This window comes from Mesoplodon densirostris, chromosome 12, assembly GCF_025265405.1.
Source record: "Mesoplodon densirostris isolate mMesDen1 chromosome 12, mMesDen1 primary haplotype, whole genome shotgun sequence".
Taxonomy (NCBI): domain Eukaryota; kingdom Metazoa; phylum Chordata; class Mammalia; order Artiodactyla; family Ziphiidae; genus Mesoplodon; species Mesoplodon densirostris.
The window spans coordinates 71,059,647-71,081,654 of record NC_082672.1 but is presented as its reverse complement, the minus strand read 5'-3'; the positions used below and the strand labels follow the sequence as shown (position 1 = coordinate 71,081,654).

The following is a 22,008-nucleotide window of genomic DNA, read 5'->3' as shown; positions in this document are numbered from 1 at the left end:
TTACCTTGTCATGTAGACCTTCCAAGTTTTATTCATGTCGAGACTTGGACTGCTCTAAGTGCCCATCTAAATATTATACAACCCAGAGGAGAAGCACTTAAAGCCATGGGAGAGGGTGCAGGAGTGGGGTTGGACCCAGGGCTGAGGCAGGCACCCCCTCCTTCCTGCCTCAGTGGGTCATGCCCAGGGCAGCAGCAGCAGAAGGGGAGCAACTGGACAGTGCCCGCGCAGGAGACGATGCCTTTTCCAGTTACAACGCAGGGATCACAACAAACACAGCCACCACAGAAGCACTGTGGCATTACCTCTCCCATCAGCTTAGCAGTCCCCAAGGAGACTGACTTACACAGGAAAGAACTGAGACGCTGAAGCCTTTTGGGGTTTTTGAAGAGGAAGAGGAACTGCAGCACAGAATTTTAATTTGGGGAAAATTAAATAACCTGGTAAAAGAGTGGATACAAGAAATCAGTGAAAGCAAGAATCTTCCACAGTCTGTAATTGAAAATGTTGGGGGAAAAATTTTTACATTTGGATCTTATGGATTAAGAGTACATACAAAAGGTGCCGATATTGATGATTTGTGTGTTGCACCAAGACTTGTTGATTGAAGTGACTTTTTCACCTCACTCTATGATAAGTTGAAATTACAGGAAGAAGTAAAAGATTTAAGGGCTGCTGAGGAGGCATTTGTATCAGTTATCAAACTGTGTTTTGCTGGGATAGAGATTGATACTTTGTTTGCAAGATTAGCACTGCAGACTATCCCAGAAGACTTGGACTTAAGAGATGACAGTCTGCTTAAAAATCTAGATATAAGATGCATAAGAAGTCTTAATGGTTGCAGGGTAACTGATGAAATTTTACATCTAGTACCAAACATAGACAATTTCAGGTTAACCCTGAGAGCTATCAAACTGTGGGCCAAACACCACAACATCTATTCCAATATATTTGTTTCCTCGGTGTTTCCTGGGCTATGCTAGTAGCAAGAACTTGCCAGCTTTATCCAAATGCAATAGTGTCAACTCTTGTACATAAGTTTTTCTTGATATTTTCCAAACGGTATGCATTTAGATCACATTAAAACTAAATTGATTGTGGACACTGAAAAAATACATACATACATACATACAGCCCAGAGCAGCACTGCTCTAATCCTCTGTGGCATGTGGCCCCTAGGCTTCTGCTTTACACTTGTGCATGCTACTAGAAAAGGCAGCAATTAGAAACACATTCCCTCACAACCAAAATCCTTCCCGTCAAGTAATTACTGGAGACCCATTTCAGAGGCAAAGGCATGACAGTTAACGGGTGTTAAAAAATAAATCAAATGGGATGGAAACAAATGCACAGTGTGAATGAACATACTCCTCAGATGTCAGACTTTGAATAGGCACAAGCAGACAAAACTTTGGGTCCCAGATATTGAGCATGTCCCTTTCCTTCTCTGGGAGGCCATATACTGTCACTTCTGTGCTCAGGCTCTTAGGATGACTTCCTTGTTAATGATAAGTGATCGCCCAAGTTAATGATGAGTGGTAAATGCAGCCAACTCTATGGTCTGAGACACCACAAAATGCACACCTATCCCACTGAGAAGAGGACATCACTCATACCAGGTCAGCCTGATAAAACTCCATATCCAGTTCTCAAAGCCACTCTGGGTTCGATAAATCCATGTTACTAGGATATAAAGAACATCCATGAGAGCAAGGACTTTATTTTACTCACTGCCATATCCACCTCCAAGAACAGTGCTTTGCATGTAGTAGGCACTTGAAAAATATTTATTGGATGGGTGAATGGCTAGTCTGTTCTACTGGAAACACCTGTACAGTGGTAAGAAGTTTGAGCCTATGTAGAAATGAAACGCCTCTAGTATCCAGTTAGCTTCCATAAAGCTCAGATTAATGTCAATGCTTCCAAGGCAGCAGTTCTAAAAATTCCATGCTGGTTGTATACTACTTTGGATTTTTTTGTTCCAAGGAAATAGTTCTGATGAACTCATGGACACTAGGATTTGCTCTGGGGACTAAAGGAACAGGCAAGTCTTAAATACAAATGTACCAACCACAACAGCAGAATTCCAGAATGATAATGTCAATAAATAGAAGAGGACTTGGGCAGGTTACCCTCCTGATGGCCCTCAGACTATATACAACACTGTCCCTGCTGGTCCAGTTTCTCTGAACAAATGGTTTTGTCTTTTCTCTGTATCTTGCCTCATGGAGGTTCCTCTCCCTTCTGTCTGTGGTACAACTCTTGATTAGATCTCATTTGAGCTGTCACAATATCATCACAACTGCTCTCCTTACATCTAATCTCTCCTCCCTCTAGTTCATCTCTTATGCTTCCTCCTTTTAAAAACTCTCAGTTCATATTCCTAATATAATGAGATCCAAATACCTCAACAGGACCCAGAAAGTCCTTCACAAACATGCCTGATATCCTGACATTTCTTTCTACCCCAGATCCACCACGTTCTTGTGCCCGAATATATACACATACTGTTGTAGCTCTACTGCACCACCCTCTAGTTCCCATGCCCTTTCCAGCTTCCCTGTCATTACTCATGGAATTTCCTGGGCCTATAATGCTTCCACATCTTGTCTACCTAGGGCATTCAGAGTTCAAATATTACATTTTTCCTGGATACCCCACTACTTACCATGCCCTCACCAGCACCCACCCTGTCTCTACAGCCTGACACAGAAACCCTCAGAGGCCACCTGACAAAACTGATCCCCCATCTGTGATCTCAGAGCATTTTTGACACCTCCAGTGTGGTAGATTTTCTCCAAAAATGGTCACCAATAACCTCCCCCATCCCTTTATGTACATGTCACTCCTCCAGTGTATTTTGCACTCCTTGAATTTTGGCTGGCCTTGTGACTTGGTTAGAATCCAGTAGAAGTAACCCAGTGCCAGCTCTGGGACTAAGCCTTAAAAGAAGCCAGACACCAGATAAAGAAGCATGGACGAGTTTACTATTTGACACAAGACCATGTGGAAGAGAACTAAGGAGCCCCCAAACCATTCCAGCCACCCCAGCTGAGGCAGCAGACATGAGTGAAGCCATCTTGGGCATTCCAAGTTCCTAGTTCAATGCAGCCAAATGGGTAACCCCATTCAACACCATATGGCACAGACCCACCAGCTGATAACTGATAATTGTTGTTTCAAGGCAGTAAGTTATGGATTGGTTATTTCCCAGCAAGGTAACTGAAACATTTCCTATGGTATATTATAGTTACATGTTTACATGTCTAATTCTCTGCAGCAGGCTAGATTTTCCAAAGCTGATTGCAGCAACATCTCCCATACTCTTCTGCTGTATCCTTGCTATTCTGCCTTCAAGAGGTAAAGTCCAATTTCTCTCCCCTTGAATTTAGGGTGTCCAAAGTGACTTACTTGTAGCCACAGAATGTGGAAGAAGTAACAGTGCATGACTTCCAAGGATAGTTCAAAAGAGCTCTTTCAACGTCTACTCTGGTCTCTTGGAAAGCTCTCTCTTTGGATGCCCCTCTTAGGTGTTCCTTTTTGGGGGCAGCTTCCATGCTAGAGAAACTAAAGCCACATGGAGAGGCCATGTGTAGATGCTCCAACTGACAGCTCTGGCTGAGCCTACACTTTGAGTTATCCCAACCCAGACCCCACATATGGGAGTAAGGAAACCTCTGGATGATTCCAGCCTCAGTCATTCAAGTCTCTTCCAGCTACTGGAATGTTCCCAGCCGAGTTCCCAGATATCGTGGGACATAGAGAAGCCTACTCCACCATGCCCGGTCTGATTTTCTGAGCCACAGAATCTGTGAGCAAAACAAAATGGTTGTTGTTTTATGTCACTCAGTCTAGGGCAGTTTGTTACCCAAAAAAAGGCAACTGGAGCACCTCCCAACCAGACTCTGGGCTCTTGGAAAGTGGGGAAACATTCAGTCATCACTGTATCCTAGTTTATAGTATGATACCTAGAGGCACAAAAGAGGCTCTCACCAAATATTTATTGAGTGCAATTGGAAGGTTGGAATGTCTACTATCTTTTTTTTTTATTGTTCAGCTTTATGGAATTTTGGAAATCTACACATTTGGACCAAAAATAACAGAAAATATATCTATGCATTAGGTTTATCATACTATGTTTTGAGGATTCTTACAGAAATGTCTCTTTACTTTTCCTTTCTTCATGGTATAAAATCCTATGGGAGGAGTTGGACCCGGTATTGCGAAGCAAATTGAAATAGCACAAAATAGAGGAAAGTATTCAGTAAAAAGGAAAATCAATCCAATTCAGCTAAGTGCAAGTCATTTGTTCCCTTTTCCAATCAAAGTGTCTATCCTGTGTTCCTCTGTTCCATTTTACACAAGGGAGAAAATTTCTAAATGCCCTGTGTGCCCATGATTTTCCTCTCCTATCAAATCAAAAGTCAATACCCAAATGCTACTCAACATAACTCTGTAATTTCTTTGGCTCAATAAGATGTCTGTAACGTTGAAAAGTTCTTTTAAAAAGTGTATCTTAGAGACCCAAAAAGTGGTGATGTGTTTCCCTGGTAGCACACTAATTTCTTCGTTTTCTGGCTTTGTCAAGGAAAGAGATGCTCAGAGTAAATGAATTTTCCAGATAGCCTCCCCCAACTCAGAAGACCTTACTTAGAAAGTCTACAAACTCTCCTACCACAGGGAACTGGTCACCCCTGTAGTACCTTGGGCTGAATGAATAAGGCCTGGCCAACCCTTGTGTGTCAGTAAATGCTGGGCTATAGCAGTTTCCAATCCTAAATTGCATAAAGGCTGAGGGTTGTGCACGCAAACCCTTAGCACCCCCTGGAGCAAACCCATCAGCGACTAAGATTCCTCCACGGAAAGTGGCAGGTACGAAGAAAAATCCACATTTAATAACCTTACCCTTGAGTTTTAACACTATTTATTTACAGACACTAGAATGGTGGAGAACTGATCCCACCGCCCAAGGCTTCAGGCTCCTTTTAACGCTTGGCAGCCCAACAATGGAAGGGTCAAAGCTTTCTAGCCGCACTGATCCAGATCCTGTCAAAGGTACTATATCTGAGTCCCCTGAGATGAGCAAAAATGATTTATTCTCCCCTGTACAGACTTGATGTTTCTACTTTCACCATGATTCGCTCAGCCACGGTTCTTACTGACACCATTAAATGCTTAGTTTCCAACTTGATTTGACTTGATTAATTTATTCACTCACATATTCATCCACGCAGGATTTATTCAACACTCACTATGTGTCAGGCCCAGATTAGATGCTGAAAATAGAAAGATGAACAAGACCCGCTCTCTCATCTTAGGAAACTCACCCGCTAGTAAGGATGGGAGACAAGTAAACAAATGAATGGAATATTCCACAACAAACTACAGGCTGGGGGCTATATCCGACCAGCTGCCAATTTTTGTATGTAACATTGTATAGGAACCCAGACACATTCATTTGCTTATATATTAACTATGGTGGCTTTCAAACTGCAATAGCAGATCTAAGTCATTGCATTGAAGATGCTGTTGCCTGCAAGGCCAAAAATATTTGCTCTCTGGCCCTTTACAGAAAAGGTCTGCTGACTGTACGATAACAGAGATCTGTTCCATATGCAACAGTCCGCAGAGGCGGGGATGGGTTGCCAAGGAGCGCCTGCGCAGAGCGGAAGCACGGAGGATCAGCCGGGAATCAGGGCAAAGGCAGACGATAACACGCAAAAGGGGAGGGGGGCTTCTGTGAATGGTTAGGTCATGGGGGGAGAACAAAGGTGTGGAGGGAGATGCAGCTGAGAACGGAGAGAGTGCAGGTCTCTGCAGGTCATGAGGAGGCTGTGTTGGATTCTATTCTGTCAGCAGTGGAGGTTTTCTATAGGGTTTTTTTTTTTTTTTCTATAGGGTTTTAAACAGAAGAGGCAACAGAAAACAGATTGAAAAGAGGTGAGCCGAAAAACCAATGAAGATTGCATTGCATTGGTCTAAGCCAGAGATAATGACTCAGAAATAAAAAAGGCAGTGGCAGCTGGATCGAGAGGAGGATTCAAAGGTCTCAAAGAAAACAAATGAACCAACGTTAACGTATCACATACATTCAGTGAACACTCTATGTGGTGTAATAACTGCGGTGGCTGAGTAATAACTGCTCTGTTCTAATCCATCCCTGAAAGGCTCAGACAAGGACCATCCTGCACTTGTGGGGCTCAAAGAGGAAAACCTTTGGTCAGCCTTTTAAAAAGAATTATAGCTAAATATTGTTCGATGGGGGCTTCCCTGGTGGCGCAGTGGTTGAGAGTCCGCGTGCCGATGCAGGGGACACGGGTTCGTGCCCCGGTCCGGGAGGATCCCACATGCCGCGGAGCGGCTGGGCCCGTGAGCCGTGGCCGCTGAGCCTGCGCGTTTGGAGCCTGTGCTCCGCAACGGGAGAGGCCACAACAGTAAGAGGCCTGCGTACCGCAAAAAAATATATATATATATATTGTTCGATGGCCCCTGGTGAAATGAGTGGAACAGGTGACTAGATTGTTGACCACAGGAAACTTCTACTCATTATTTGATCACTTCCCCCCCCCACCCCTGGCTTGCTTTTCCCTTGATGAGACCTGCGGAGCAGGCAGGTGGGTAGGACACCAGGTGGCAATGAGCACAGGCTTTGTGTCCAGATTGACCTCAAGCAAGTCCTGAAACATTCACTTCATTGCTCTGTGCCCTTGGGCAAGCTCCTTAGCCTTTTGTATCTCAGGATCCTCATCTGTAAAATGAAGATAAAATAGGCTAAGAATGGCCAAGTAGGTGATGTATTGGTAGAAGAATTAGATAGGACAGCACAGGCAGAGTGCTTAGCTCAGGACTAGTCGAAGTGAACACCAGAATCCTTTAGATCTCAATCAACAGAGAAGCCTCAACCCACCTCAACCAAATAGGTGAGATCCCATTTCTACTGGCACCTAACACAACTGAATAACTGAGGAGCTGAGTACACTGTTTCATGTCTGTTTTCCAAATAGAGTGAAGGCTCCAAGATATCAAAGTCCATGACTCCACTGGCCTGCTCGGAGCCAGCACAGCGCCAGGGACATGGTAAGGGGCCGGACACATTTGTTGAACAAATAAGAGAGTGGGGAGAAGAGGGAGGAAGGAGGGGGAGGGGGAAGGAGAGGAAGAGAAGGAAAGACACAGAACCTCTCCCTGTTCTCCCTCTGCAACATCACTGCCCCTAAACCTGGCTGTTCAGAAAGAGAGGAGGGTGGGGATTAAGTGGCTCGTGTGGATGACATGCACCTCTGATCCTTGAAGCCACCTTTTGAGGGTCCAAAGTATTCAGACCTTCTACCCAGCTGGGAGCAGCTTCCTTGAACTTCATTTAGCAACAGGCAGTGAATATCTCAAAAAAGGCAGACTTCCCCAGGCCTGGGAATGGAGGGACTGATGAACCAGAAATTCTGGCTGCCAAGGGCCAGGGACCAAGGCAAAGAGGGGCAGAGTAACACTGCAGCTCAAGGGACACAGTTCAGAAATTCATTAAAATCAAATCCTCTTATAAGCAACTTTATTTTTTTACAAAATTTGGGCTTCTAGAAATCTCAGCAGGAGGCCTTGGATTTAGCAATCTGGGTTCATAGCAAATGTGGACTCTAAGGCAGAAAACTCAAATCTAATAATGCTTAAAGCACCAAAACAATTTTTAACCACTCTAATGTAAATCTTTCCAAAATATATTATGTGTCCCCAACCATGATAAATAGAGTAAACACGCCACAACTTTTCTTGGTGACCAGAATCACGATGAAGCGTGCTGGTGACTCTGCCGAGTTATAGGCATTGTTGATTATTTCTCTAAGAGCCCAGACTTCTAAACTGTTCTCATCTGTAGGAGTTTTGACTCTCTTTCTTGACACTTTTCTTTAGGTGGCTCCAATAGGCCTATTAAACTGTTGCGCCTACACCAAAATGCACCCAGAATGTTCTACTTGATACTTCTATTTCTACTAACCGTAGCTGCCTCTGTTTTCCTCTGCTGCTTCTCATGTTGCTATGGACCGTCTGTAATTCTTCCCATTCCTTGCACTACCCATCTGCCGCCCCTCCAATCTCTGGTTAAAACAAGGAGAAAGCTACAACTTTCCAGAATAAAGGAGAAAACCCACTATCATATGTCAAATTTCAGTTCCGGTCTCTAGAGTTATTGATACTGGTATAAACTCACATTTATGTATAGAAACAGATGGTTGCCTATGGGACTATCTATAGGTGTGTCTAGGTACATGGGTCAGTATGCACTCATATATATCAGCACACCTGATACATATGAGTGCAGCAATGACATTCTAATAGCAACCAGCACAACTACGACACAGATCATGGTTTCTAATACTGTTCTTCAGTAAAAGGAACAAGGGTTCCTTGGAGAAATGGTTGATTCTAGAGCTCGAAATATATAGTATGAGCCTGGAGTATCTTGTAGTGCTAGAAAGCAAGAAAACACTTAAAACTTTTAACCCCATAAAACAGGGGCATGTCAAAGGGACAGGGGAACCAATTGAAAGAGCTCCCAATAGACAAAGCTAGGAAACCCTCAGCAACAAAATAGATAAAGTAGTATTAGATTATAATTCAAAGTATAAAGTAAGTGTCCACAAGTCCATAGTGATATAAATAAATGACTAAATAGATAAATAATTGGGAAATCAAACATACCATGTAGAATAATTCCAAATAATTTACGTAGACACTCTACCCTCAAGGAAATTGAGCATAATGCCCCTCTCAAGCATGGACTGCAAGAAGTGACTTCCTTTCAGAGAGGACAGCATAGAAAGGTAGAGTTGAGATAGGCTGCGACCTGGGATCTGGGACCCTTTGCTGCAGTGTTTGCACCTGGACAAGCGTCTGGTCCAGCAACAAAATAAAAAGAAACTATAAAGGACTAAAAATTACTGTGTGCACTGCAGTTTGAGCAAATTCTGGAGAATAAGATACAAAGAGACCAAAAAAAAAAAAAAAAAACCCAACTGCCACTTCTGAAGAGCCAGGAGAAAAAGCAGGGTACTGCACATGCCCCCTGCACTCAACACCACCAAAGGGGTTGGCAAAACCACCTAAGACACCCCTCTGGCCCGACCCCTGGACACACCCCTACCCTCGCCCCATATAAGGAAACAGCTCACTTCCCACAGGGGAACGAGCAAGGGAACCTGTTACTTGTTTTCACTCCCCCCTGCTGCGGAAGGGGCCCCAGTAAAGCCTTGCCTGAATTTCTCGACTGGCCTCTTATCAACTCCTATTGATTGGGGAAGGTCAAGAACCCTGGTCTACTGGTATCAGGGGGAAAGTAACTTTACAGTGGAGAAACATGACCTCAGCCAAGTGATGCTGATAATATGTACCCTTGATATGATGTGATAAGGACGGCCCATCCCCTCTGCAGTTTTCATCTCCAACACCCATAACCACAGTGGAATGATGAGAATCTTGTCAGACAAATCCTAATTGAGGAACAGTGTTCAAAACACCTCACCAGGATTCCTCAAAACTGTCGAGGTCATCAAAAACAAGGAAAGCCCAAAAAGTTCACATAGTCAAAAGGAGCCTAAGGACACATGATAACTAAAGGACTAAATGTAATATGGGATGCCTTGGATCCTGGAACAGAAAAGGGACATTAGGGAAGAAGCAAGGAAATTTAAATAAGCTGCTCACTTTAGTTAGCAGTATTAATAATGTGTCAATATTGGTCCATTCATGAAAACATATGTACTCATCTTACTCATGTTAAGATGTGAATAAAAGGGATAACTGGGCCTAGGGTATGTGGGAACTCTCTGCACTATCTTGGCAATTTTTCTATAAATCTAAAACTGTTCTAAAATGAATAGTTTTTTTTTTTAAGAAAAATTAAGTCACAGGCCTCCAGCCTTGGGAAGGGAGGGTGAAAGGCTCCACTCCCACAGACCCTGTTGCTCTGGGGATGGGGGCTTTTGCCCATCCAGGTACAACCCCTGCCCTCAAGGTGCTGGCTCGCAATAGTGGATCAGGGCAACCTGCATGCCCTTAGAACATGACTCAGGGCTTGAAGGCTTTCAAAAGTCTGTGCACCTTACCCTTCCCCCTCCCCATATCCTCAAGTCCATTCTCAAGTAGGTCTGTGTCTTTATTCCTGTTTTACCCCTAGGTTCTTCATGACTTTTTTTTTCTTAAATTCCATATATAGGACATATATACACTACCAAACGTAAGGTAGATAGCTAGTGGGAAGCAGCCGCATAGCACAGGGAGATCAGCTCGGTGCTTTGTGACCACCTGGAGGGGTGGGATAGGGAGGGTGGGAGGGAGGGAGATGCAAGAGGGAAGAGATATGAGAACATATGTATATGTATAACTGATTCACTTTGTTATAAAGCAGAAACTAACACACCATTGTAAAGCAATTATACTCCAATAAAGTTGTAAAAAAATAAAGTCTGTGCAAACAATTATTTTCCATATGCACTCTTGTCGTATTTATTCTTCTGCAAGCTAACAAGGCTCAGATTCATCAGGGAAGAAAAGTCCACCCAGAAAATGACAAAAACTCATGTGATACTAAGAAGCCAATTGGTCAGAATTTGTTAGGGAAAGACCACTCCCTGTAGTTCTCACTTACAAGCTTCTCAAACTGGCTCCTCAACTAGCCTCCAGCTAAGAAAATGCGTTAAAACATCCATAAAACAGTATTAATAAGCCCTCCATAACCAAAATCTGATTGACGCTTATAAAGAGCGAGAACACCAAGTACTCCTTAAAAGGCAAAGGGAAGGAGGTTGGTCTTCCATAGCCAGCAGAGCCATGAGGTGGGGCTGCTTTCTCCCGGGGCTCCCATGGGTGGGGAGAGCACTAGGGTCCCCCAGAGTGGCTGTGTTCTCCAGAGACGATGTCAAATCATGGCATGAGATGATTTGGCTGCAGCAGGGAAGCTGGACGCCAATGAGTAGAACTCTAGACAGGTCAGTGGGATTCAATTCTACTCTTGCCCTCTTTGATTAAACCACTCTACTGCTCCAACCAACAATTTCCTCGTATATAAATGAAGAACAATGAAACTCTTATCCTGACCTACCTAAGTGGCAGATTGTGATAATTAATGAAACGTAATCATACAAGCATAAGGAGATATCTGTTTCTTCAAGACATTGAGTACATAATTTTTTTTTGTAGAATTCTTTGAGAAGTAAATCAGAGCTTTAGAGTCAGTGGATGGGTCTTTGTTTTAGCCATGTACTTGACAGACATCCCTCAATCCATGCACTTGTGACATTCACTTCCTCTGGTTATTAATTGCATAAGATCTTATTCATAGACCTCAGCCATGTGCTCTTTTTCCCCATCTTCCAAGCCCTCCTCTTCTTAGTCTGACCCTCTCCCAGTATCCCTGGGTACATCCGAAATACTGAATTAGAATTCTTACCACAAAGACACATCAGAAAGTCTGGTGGACCAAAAATGTCACACTGTAGAGCATATCTTAAATCATCCATGGATGATCTGCCTAGAAACAGGGAGAATTTCTGGTGATTTTGATCTACACCATCTATCTACCTCAGCCACAACCAGAGATATTTAATCTTATTCATGGGCTGGCATGCAGGGCCTCCGTGCTGTTCATGTTCTTCTGTGCTCATATTCCCCCATTTCTAGGGCTTCATTCTGAGTCTCACTTTGGCAACACCTTCCCTCGGTCCTTAACTCACTCCACCCCCAGGGTCAGCCTGCACGATCAGGCATGCTCTTGGAAGTGGCCAGGAAATTCCTCTCATATCCATCCAACTGCACCCCCTGCCCCTTTCTTCTCTGCTGTGGTCACTTTGGCTACCCTTTCCCTCTGATACTTTCCACAATGCAAACATGCTTTCCTGTTTCCAGTTTTCTTAGCATAAGTGCAGGCAGAGGTAAGAGTGCTTACTTGAGGGGTAGAAATCGCCCCTAGAAAAGAAGAGGTCAAAGATCATGAAAAAGGGAAGATCTTCCAGCAAAGTTATGGAAGAAATAGAAGGTACGTGGAGTCTGAAGCACAGGCGGTTGAATTTGAGAAGGAGGGAAGGAGGGAAAGAGAGAGGGGTGAGGATAGAGTGGGGATGATATTAAGATGGTTCATGTGCATAGCATTTTAAAATTTTTTAGTGAAAGGAAAAATGATCCCTGCTGAGACTGCATTTGGGCAAGAATTATGGAAAATAAGAGTAAATTAAGGAATAGCTATTGAGAATGGGATAAAGAACTGATCAGGGGCAAGGGTTAGGATTTCTCCCATCACATGGCAAGTCTCACTGAGACTGGCTATAACTGCCAAGAACCTGAAATGGCACCTCACGGCCATTTGGGGGGGGGCTTCATATTATCATGCAGACTTTAAATGTTTCCACAAAGCTTGTTTAAATGGGTCTGTGACTCAAAAAGTTAAGCCCCATTGCTTTAGACAATCATGTCACTTTTTCTGCCAGAAAGCTTCTATCCTGGAATGTCTTTCAACCATAGAAGAGTTAAGAAACCACCTCTATCTGGATTTGAAGTAAAAGACATAAGGTACTAGGGGGAAAAGTTTACATTCTCATAACTTTCCTTCATCATGGGCATTATTTTGGTGTGTTGCCAAACACCAATCAGCTCTGGGTAGTGCCTGCATTCCAGAACAATTCTGTAAGAATATATTATTCTATGAACAATAAACTGTTGTAATGTTTCTTAGTTCCAATATCAGACAGAAAAGAATACCACATCAGTTGTTCACTTGATTATTTTCTCAGGAACCCAGAGTATTTGATTTATGCTCAACTATTCCTATATCTAAAAACAGTTTGGTATTTTATAATCAAGTTTTAATCTTCTAAACTAGATGATTCAGGAAAAATACTTAATCCGTCAAAATAACTCCAAACCATGTGCTTTTCAAATCACCCCCAAAATGGCATTTAGTTTCCATCATGTTTGGCTTTGTAAAAGGCTTAGCAATTTATCACCTTTGGCTTCTTTCTAGTTCCCTTAACTGTCAGTGCTATACTAATGCCATCTTCCAAAGGACCTCTGGCAGGATTTCACAGGGATGTCTGTGGGCTCAGATTAGCAGGAATAACCAATGAATTTATTAAGTAATATCAATCAGCCTTGAACCTTGTTCCCAAGTGCCCATGTAGTTCACCAGAATTCTATCTTTGAACAGGAAATAAGCTTGATGGAAAAAGAAAGGAAACTAAAAGGATTAAGTGCCCACTAAGAGCCATATTTTGCATATATTACCTCATTTAAATTCAGGGCATTATTTATCATACTGTGAGAAAATCATGGTTCAGAGTTTCATAATTTACCTAAGGACACAGCCAAGGATTCGATCTCAGGCAGGTCAGCTTCTTAAGCTCATGGTCTTCCCATCACTCCATTCTGTTGATTCCTACTAATGATTGTTAAAGCAAGAGTAAGCATCTCTAAAAGTCTACTCTAACCAATTTCTACTAGAGATATGACTATATATATAAAATTCACATATATCCCCACTAACACTCAGGGTATGTATGAATTTGGTCCATCAAAATAGTAATAGTTGGGAAATGTGTCTTTCCCTAAACCACAGGTAAAAAGAATATAAAGAAATAAGTTCTAATAACTTTCCAGACTTAGACTGAGGCTGGAAATTGAAGTTCGGAAAAAGAAAAGGCATATCTAATAGTACACTAAATGACTAAAAATAGGGAAAATTATCTCAAAGTAAATGTCCCTATGAAGACAGCTTTTCCAGGGTAAGTAGGAATTTATTATTCATATTGTTGGGAATAACTGCCCTTGTCTTGCTTCTATCTTTAGAATGTGCACACATTGTTGAATATAAAACATGTACAGCATGTAATCTTCTAACATAACTCATGTCTGAAGAAGCAAAATAAAACCACCCCTTCAGAAATTCCTTTCTGGCATCTTATTTTGTTTTTAAGAAATCTGTTTTTAAAGAAATAGAGGGTTTTACTGTTCAATAGAATAATTTCTTTTCTTACTTCAGTTCATCCCTTAAATTATTTTTACTCTTTTCCACAAGAATGAATACATCTTTATCAATAAAAGACTTTTTAAAATATTTACTTCCTATTAAATCCTTCCAAATATTCTTCCATGGATTCTGCAAGTGTTTCTCCTTTTCCTTATTCTTTTAAATGTATTGCCTACACACACTTTAAAAAGCCACCAAATCTCTAACAAGTCCTTATTCCTAATTAAAGAAAGGCTATCAGTCATTCAATAGATATTACTGAATGTTTACTTTTTGACCAATGCTGGGGCCTCACATTCTTCTCTATTAGCTTCTATTTGTTTTCGTTTAAACATTGGCCAAGAGGACACTAATAATTACAAAGTCTGAGATCCAATCCTGATGCCAGATGTGCCAATAATTAGCTGTGTGACCTTGGACAATTTACTCTGTCTCTCTGGGTCTCAGTTTCTTCTTGTCCAAAATAAAGAGACTAGGATACTGTTACGGGCTGAGCTGTGTGCCCCCCAAAATTCATATGTTGAAGCCCTACCCCTGGTATTTTATATGTGACTGTATGTGGAGATAGGGCCTTTACAGAGGTGATTAAATAAAATTGAGGCCATTAAGGTGGGACCTAACCCAAGCTGACTGGTGTCCTTATAAGAAGAGGATATTAGGACTCAGACAGTCAGGGAAAAGACCATGTGAGGCAATGAGAAGGCAGCCATCTACACGCCAAGGAGAGAGGCCTCACAAGAAACCAAATTTTCCAACGCACTGATTTTGGACTTCCAGCCTCCAGAACTGTGACAAATAAACTTCTGTTTTTCAAGTACCCAGTCTGTGGTACTTTGTTACGGCAGGCCTGGCAAACTAACAGCTATTTAAGATCCTCTTCAATTCTACCATCCTGAGATCATCTCTCCCCTCAAGAGAAGTAAAAATATAAAATACTCTAAGTAACAACAGAAGCGTTTGTTAAAGGAACTGCATCTCATTAGTTCTCTAACAATTCCCTGGTTAACACTAGCAAACCAAGTTCTATATAAAGAATTTTTAAATTTCTTTTTTAAGGCTCAGTTGCTTAATAGAGAAGAACCTTTAAGGGTACAAATTTTAAAATGTTTGTTCCTCCATAAGAAACTATAGTAAGCCATCCCTGTAATTTTACTTCAGTACATTTCTGGAGTGAAATTTAGCAGAGGGTCAAGTCCCTCTTAGACCCCATACAAGTGACTGAAGGCACAGAAAGCATCTAGAGCAATCAGTCCTACTGGATCTCCAGTGACGTTCATATACCCTAAAAAAACGTATAAATCATATCTAGTTAAGGCTTTTTGTTGTTTTGGTGGAGTGGGTTTTTTTTTTTTTTTTTTTAGTTTTTTTTTAGTTTTGGCCGCCCCATGCAGCTTGTGGGGTCTTAGTTCCCTGACCAGGGATCGAACCCTGGCCCCTGTCAGTGAGAGCATGGAGTCCTAACCACTGGACCGCCAGGGAACCCCCCGGAGTGGGTTTTTTAACACCATATTTGTCTCCCTTTCCACATTTCACAGAGGTTCCTCTGATACAGCCTCAGGACTCTGCACTGAAGCAAATGATACCTCAATTGTTAGACTGAGCGTCAACTTGCAGATTTCTGAAGGTTTGGACTCGCTGGGTTTAACAGGTTGATCAACTTAAAACAAAGGTGCAATAACTAAAACTGTAAGACAAACACCTATAAATCTGAAGGAAAAGGAGGGTGGCCTGGGTGAGGGTTAGGGGGGTGATATTTTTCTTTTATGAACTGCTAGTCAGGAAATGAGGCTTAAGTATTGAAGGGATGGTGAAGCAGAGAGGAAGGAGGGATCAGGTAAATGGATTGCAAAACCACCACAGCAAAGGTTAAAAGGTGTGTGCTGAGAAATTGGTTTTAGCAACTGGTTCTGTTACACAGAAACAGAAGCCAATAAAATGGGATCCTCTGATATTAACTCATAAATATCTTAACTGGTGTATTATCAAAACCATCAGAAAACATGATTTCCTTCTCATTCTTCCAACATATATTAATATCTTTGAATGACCTCGGACAAATGATCTTGGTACATTTATTACTTGGTGATCATTCCTGATAACCATCACTTTATTATTCCTTTGTTTCAGGTCTTCCCAAATGACATGATTACCCATCCCAGGAGAGCAATAACTGTAAAAAAAAAAAAAAAAGAATCAGTAGCATTGCAGTAACATGTAATTGTGTCTGCACGCCATTGTGATTGTATGTCACTACATCAAGACTTGGGGATTTTAAGAGAAAGGGTGTCTGAGAAAGGCCTGTGAGTTTTGGTTAGGTCACTATGGTAGTAAAACTGGCTCTACTAGCTGGTCATTTAAAAACTTCCACGGAACTTGATTGCCTTCCAGTGAAATACTTCATTTAATTTCCCCATAATCCATTCCCTCTCCAGCCCATCACACCTTTAATAACCCTACATCATATGCTCATTAATCTTTCTACCTCTACATCATAGAGATTTACATTTTAATATTAGAGCCAGTCATCTTGTTAGTGTGATTTATTGTTTTCCTCTTTGAAAAGTCCACACTCTTTTTCTAAGTACTATAAATAACAAAGCACGGCTCCGGATTGAATAACGGGGCTGTAATTCAGGCTTGGGACTTAGCTGCCATTCCTAAAACCTCAAGCCACACCCCTGGGGATCACAGTGTCAGCAGAGGCTGGTGATTGAATTATGGTCCTGCAGTCAATCAGGGACGGTACTCTATTCAAAGTATTTCTACCAATGAGAAGTTATTAATGCTTTGAAATGGAAGTTAGAAGTACAGTAGATCAGATGTTAGTTTAATAAGGACAGCTATTTTTTCCTACTTAATGAGGTAGGAGACTTTTTTTTTCCTTTTTCTTAAAGAAATAAATCATAAGCAATAAATATGAGAAAGATCTTAGGTGATCAAGCTTTATTGTTGTTGTTATTATTTATAATATTGCACAGGGTTCTTTGCAAAACACACCCATTTTTAGACTACTACAAAAAGTAAAAAGAATAAAACAAAAAGAAGAGAAGGAAAGGAAAAAAGAAGGAAGGGAGGGTGGTTATTTGAAGGCTATCCTAAAGTTCCAATCATCTCATAATTGAATTTCATAATCCTAGACACTGTTGAAGAACTATGGATGTGAACACTCGGCAAACAACAAAGTGAAATGGAACAACTAAATTATAAGCCTTAAGATGCTGAGTCAAATAGAGCCGTATATCTTTATTATTCATGTCTCAGGAAAACAGGCCGTAGTTGCAGAATACTGTAAAATTCTGGGGCTCTCCCAAAAGCTATTTTTGAACACTTCTTTCTTAAACACTAGCAGAAGGTTCCATTTTAACTTCTCCAACATTAAGATTTTTGATGATAAATGTTATTAGAAAAGATTATTTCAGAAATACAACACAATCTGTTTCCATCTGCAGAAAAAAGCCTCTTATAACCAAATAACTCACCTGAGAAAGTGTTCTTACTTTTGGGCAGGGGTCCTTAACGACAGACCTTTTTAAGAATCTGATAAAAGCTGTATACTTTGCCCCAGAAAAAAAAAATGACATCAACAAACAAACATCTCTCTCTCTTTCTCTCTCTCACACACACACACACACACACACGCACACACACCACAAACACACACACAAACCTACACAGATGCACTACTTCTCACACACAAAATATTGCACATTTGGGGGGATTCATGGCCTCAGTTAGGAACCCTTGCCCAATGTAGTAAACTGTGTTTTTAAAAGGAAACAAATCTTTCTCTAGTTTTCACGTAGATTACATCTGATTTTTATCAATTAACAAAATACACAATGCTTGATTTGCAGATTGGAATCAAATTAAATTCCACAGGGAGCTAAACTTTATCAAGTGTTCTAGAAAAGAAAAATGTATCTCATTTCAGAGGACCAAAACGTTTGATACATGGGCCTGTTTGATGCTATTCTTAATCAGTTCTATGAAAATGTTCTTGATGGGAAAGCATAACATAATAATCTAAGAGTTTGTGTCTTTTTATTTTCAGGATGCAAGTGAAATAAATCATAGGAATAACTACTGCTATTATATTCACAATGAAATAATAGATGTAATTGAAAATATTCTTTGCATCCCATTTTTGTCATCAGAAAATACGCATTCTTATAAATCAATCTAATAATGTAACTATTTTAGATAACAAGCCTTTGATAAGAGCCTAACATTGTAAAGTGCTTGTTATAAGCTTACTAACTCGTCCTTACATGCCCAGAGTCAAAAAGAAATGCAGATGAAACCATAATATGCTTCTTTAATGAACTCTGCTTTTCTTCCAGCAATTCATGTGCACTACACTACTTTCTTTCTTTACAAATGTTCTAACCATTGGTGGAAATACCTCATTTTATCTTTATTCTTTTGTTTCACTGCCCTTTTCATCATATGTGTGTGTATGTGTATGTGTGCACACACGCAGATTATAAAGGATCTGAGAGTGATATATGCTGGAGGCAATTTTTTCCATAGCCTTCATTAAGTAACATGAGAAGTGGCCCAAGTGCCAGGGAGGAAGCTACGGGTGTGACCAGGTGACCAGCTGGAGTCCATTCCTCACATCATTCAAGGTCTTTGAGATGTGCAGTGACAGATGCCCTTGACGTCTTTCCTTTGCTATGACTCATACTCAGTGCCCAGGGTTACTTTGTCAAGTTTTCCTTCTTTATCTGGACTCGGAGTCATTTTAAGTTTCATTCAAGATGGGGGAGTTTTTAAAGGCAACTAACTCTGCCAAACCTACTATCACAGTGAATTGAGCGTTCTCCATTTAAAATAAACTGGAAAACACTTCATTCCTGTGGCAAGAATGTCCCCATCCAGTAAATGTCAAAGATAATCTGTGCTCACCCTGAGTGAGCCAAGTTGAAGCCTCCACATTTCACTGGATTGTAAGGCATTCCGGGATTCCCAGTCTACATACCCAAATGACCCAAAGTTGCTCTTCTGCCTTTCAGCAATTAAAACTTACCCACTCTATAAAAAAATGCACATGGGAAAAAATCAAATAAGAATGAATGCAGTAAGAGTAAGCTTTGACATTTTATCCTTGATTCTATGATCCAGGGAACTGTCTCCCATTTACCACCGTCACAAATGAGCAGCCCTGTTGAGAATCAAAGAATCAGGATGGTGTCTAAAATCTATCAGGCTTAAAGTTTTTTGAGTTCTTGTGGGCCCATGTTCCTTGGAACTTTGTGGGAATTCTCAGAGATCTGTGTTTAAAGGGCACCCAGAAGAATGTTTGCTTCAAAGTGATTCTTTTCCTGTGGAATTGCCTATCACCATTCTATCTGATTCAGTCAAAGTTCTCATTTTGAGATTAGCACGTGCATGAAGTGCTACCCCACACTTACTGAGTGCTTTCTTTCTCTATGCAAAGTCCCACATATAGCATTTTCCTTATTAAAGCTTCACAAATCTGGGAAGCAACAATATTAATTTCATTATAGAGATGAGAAATCTTCCATGCTCTTTAGTTCTTCTTCCATTTATTCTTTTAACTCCACTATTTCCTCCTGTACTCTGGAACAGTCTAACTGGAAAATTAAATCCAGAGCCATTTTCACCTGAAATCATAGTTTGATGCTGGATTACTCTAACTGTTCTTGGTTCCTAAATTACATTATAGACTTATCTTTCTAGCAATGTGGAAACCCCTCCAAGTACTGCACAAATAAAATTGCTAGTTAAAATATAGAATCATGATTTTAATGCATGGATAAGTTGGCTAGAGAGTAAGGGAATTCCTCAGATGTCAGAAATGATGAGAAAGCATAAATCCTCAGGGGTAAGTAAATGCTGGAGCCAGCATCTGTCTGGGAGATACATGCCAATCATTAGTGCTCTGAGCAGGGCAGGCTTCAGGTCACAGACACAAACTTAAAAGCCAGGGCCTCTGGGGACCAGTTTTCTCAGTGGGTGAAGTTTCAATAGAATAAAATCCACTCCATGGAAGGAGACAATGCCAATACCTGCCCCCCTCTGTCTCTCCCACTGAGAATTAATTCCTAACCTCAAGCCACACTCACTGAGGACAGATATAGGGGCCTGAATTTATGCCACCTACATGGTCAAAGAGCAAACAAACACACAAAAAATCTAAACCAAAGGTATAGCTTAAAATGGCCTCACATGACAGTGCCCTCAAGTGCCCACCAGACAGAGGCAAAGGAAAGTCAGCTCAGAAGGAATGCTATTGTAAACAGGCATACAGGTCAAAGCAGAGCCCACAGGACTCCCCTGGTGGTCCAGTGGTTAGGACTCCGAGCTTCCACTGCAGGGGGCACGGATTCGATTTCTGGTCTGGGAACTAAGATCCCACATGCCAAGGGGTGCAGCCAAAAAAAAAAAAAAAAAGAAAGCAGAGCTCACAATTAACAACCAAAGGGTATTACAAACACACAAATGATACCACACAAATACTATCCTTGAGCCAGTAGACATGTATAGAATATGGCACCCAGAGACTGGAAAATGCATTCTTTTCAAGCACACAAAAAACATTTACAAAAATTAAACAAGAAGTAGACCCAATAATTCTCAACAAATTTCAAAGATTCTATAGCATGAAGACCACACTTTATAACAACAAAATTAAGTTAGAAATTAAGACGAAAATAGTAACTAAAAACACACTTGTATTGGGGAATTGAAATATATACTTGTAAATAATACACACATCAAAGAAATTTAAAAATAATCAAAAATGCACAATCATGAAAAACACTTATCAAACTTGGAAATGACACTTGGAAAAATGTGAAGCCTTACATGTTTGTATTAAAATAAATAAGTTGAAATAACTGACCTATGCATCAACTTAAAAAGTTAGAAAAAGAAAATAATGTAATAAACCCCAAAGAAAATAGAAGAAAGGGAATAAATATGAGCAGAAATTAATTAAATACAAAACAGTGACGCATTAGAGCAAATCTAATAACCAAAAGTTTGCTTCCTTTTTTGTTAAGTCTAGTAGAATTGATACATCTCTTGCAAGATTTATCAAGAACAAAAGAGAGAAGGCACAAATAAACAGTATTAAGAAGTAAAAAGATTATAACTCCAAGTTTGCAGCATGGATTATAAAGATAATAAAAGAATATAATGAACAACTTTTTGTTAACTTGTAAACATTGAAAAATGTTAGGCCATAAAGCAAATGTCCACAAACTTCAAATAATCTGTACCAAATAGAGCACTTAAAATATAGGTAAAATGGAAATATTCTTTAAAATATATAAATTTACACACTACTTCAAGAAGAAATAGAAATCCTGATTTTTCCTCTATTGATTAAAAAAATTTACTCCAGAATTACAAATCTTTACACACAAAATAAAACACCAGGGCCAGATTATTTTAAACATGATTTCTACCAAATACTGAAAGAACAAACATTTCCATTTTTACAAACTCTTTCGGAGAATAAAAAAAGAGGGAATATTTCTCTATTTATTTTATGAAGCTAGTACAGCATTGATAACAAAACCAAAGACAGAACAAGAAAGTAAAACTGCAGACCTATCATAAACATAAATTCAAAAAGTCTAAGCAAAACATCTGCAAAGCAAACCCAGAAATGTATAGAAAACATATGTTTATCTAAATACATGAAGATAGGCATTAAATAGCTTTTTAAACATTTAATAAAAACTCCTAGTAAACTAAAAATAAAAAAATAACTTCCTAACCCTACAATAAACCCACAACAAACCTATGGTGAAATATTGGTCTTTCAGATCAGGAATAGGACAAGTTTTTTGGCCAACACCACTATATTAGAGATCATCACCATTGTATTGGAGAGCCTAGCCAGAATAGTCATGCAAGAAAAATAAATATCATCCATTTTACATGTATTAAAAAGGAAGAGATAAAATTGGCAGAATTTATAGGTGATAAGAGTATACCTGGACCCAGCCATGTCTAACAAAACTATC

The 22,008-nt window shown here is 40.4% G+C and overlaps 1 pseudogene; it reads left to right on the top strand.

Annotated features, from left to right (window-relative positions):
- The first annotated feature begins 236 nt into the window (after nt 1-236).
- On the top strand, nt 237-1,084 carry LOC132500345 (poly(A) polymerase alpha-like; annotated as a pseudogene).
- Nucleotides 1,085-22,008: the final 20,924 nt, after the last annotated feature.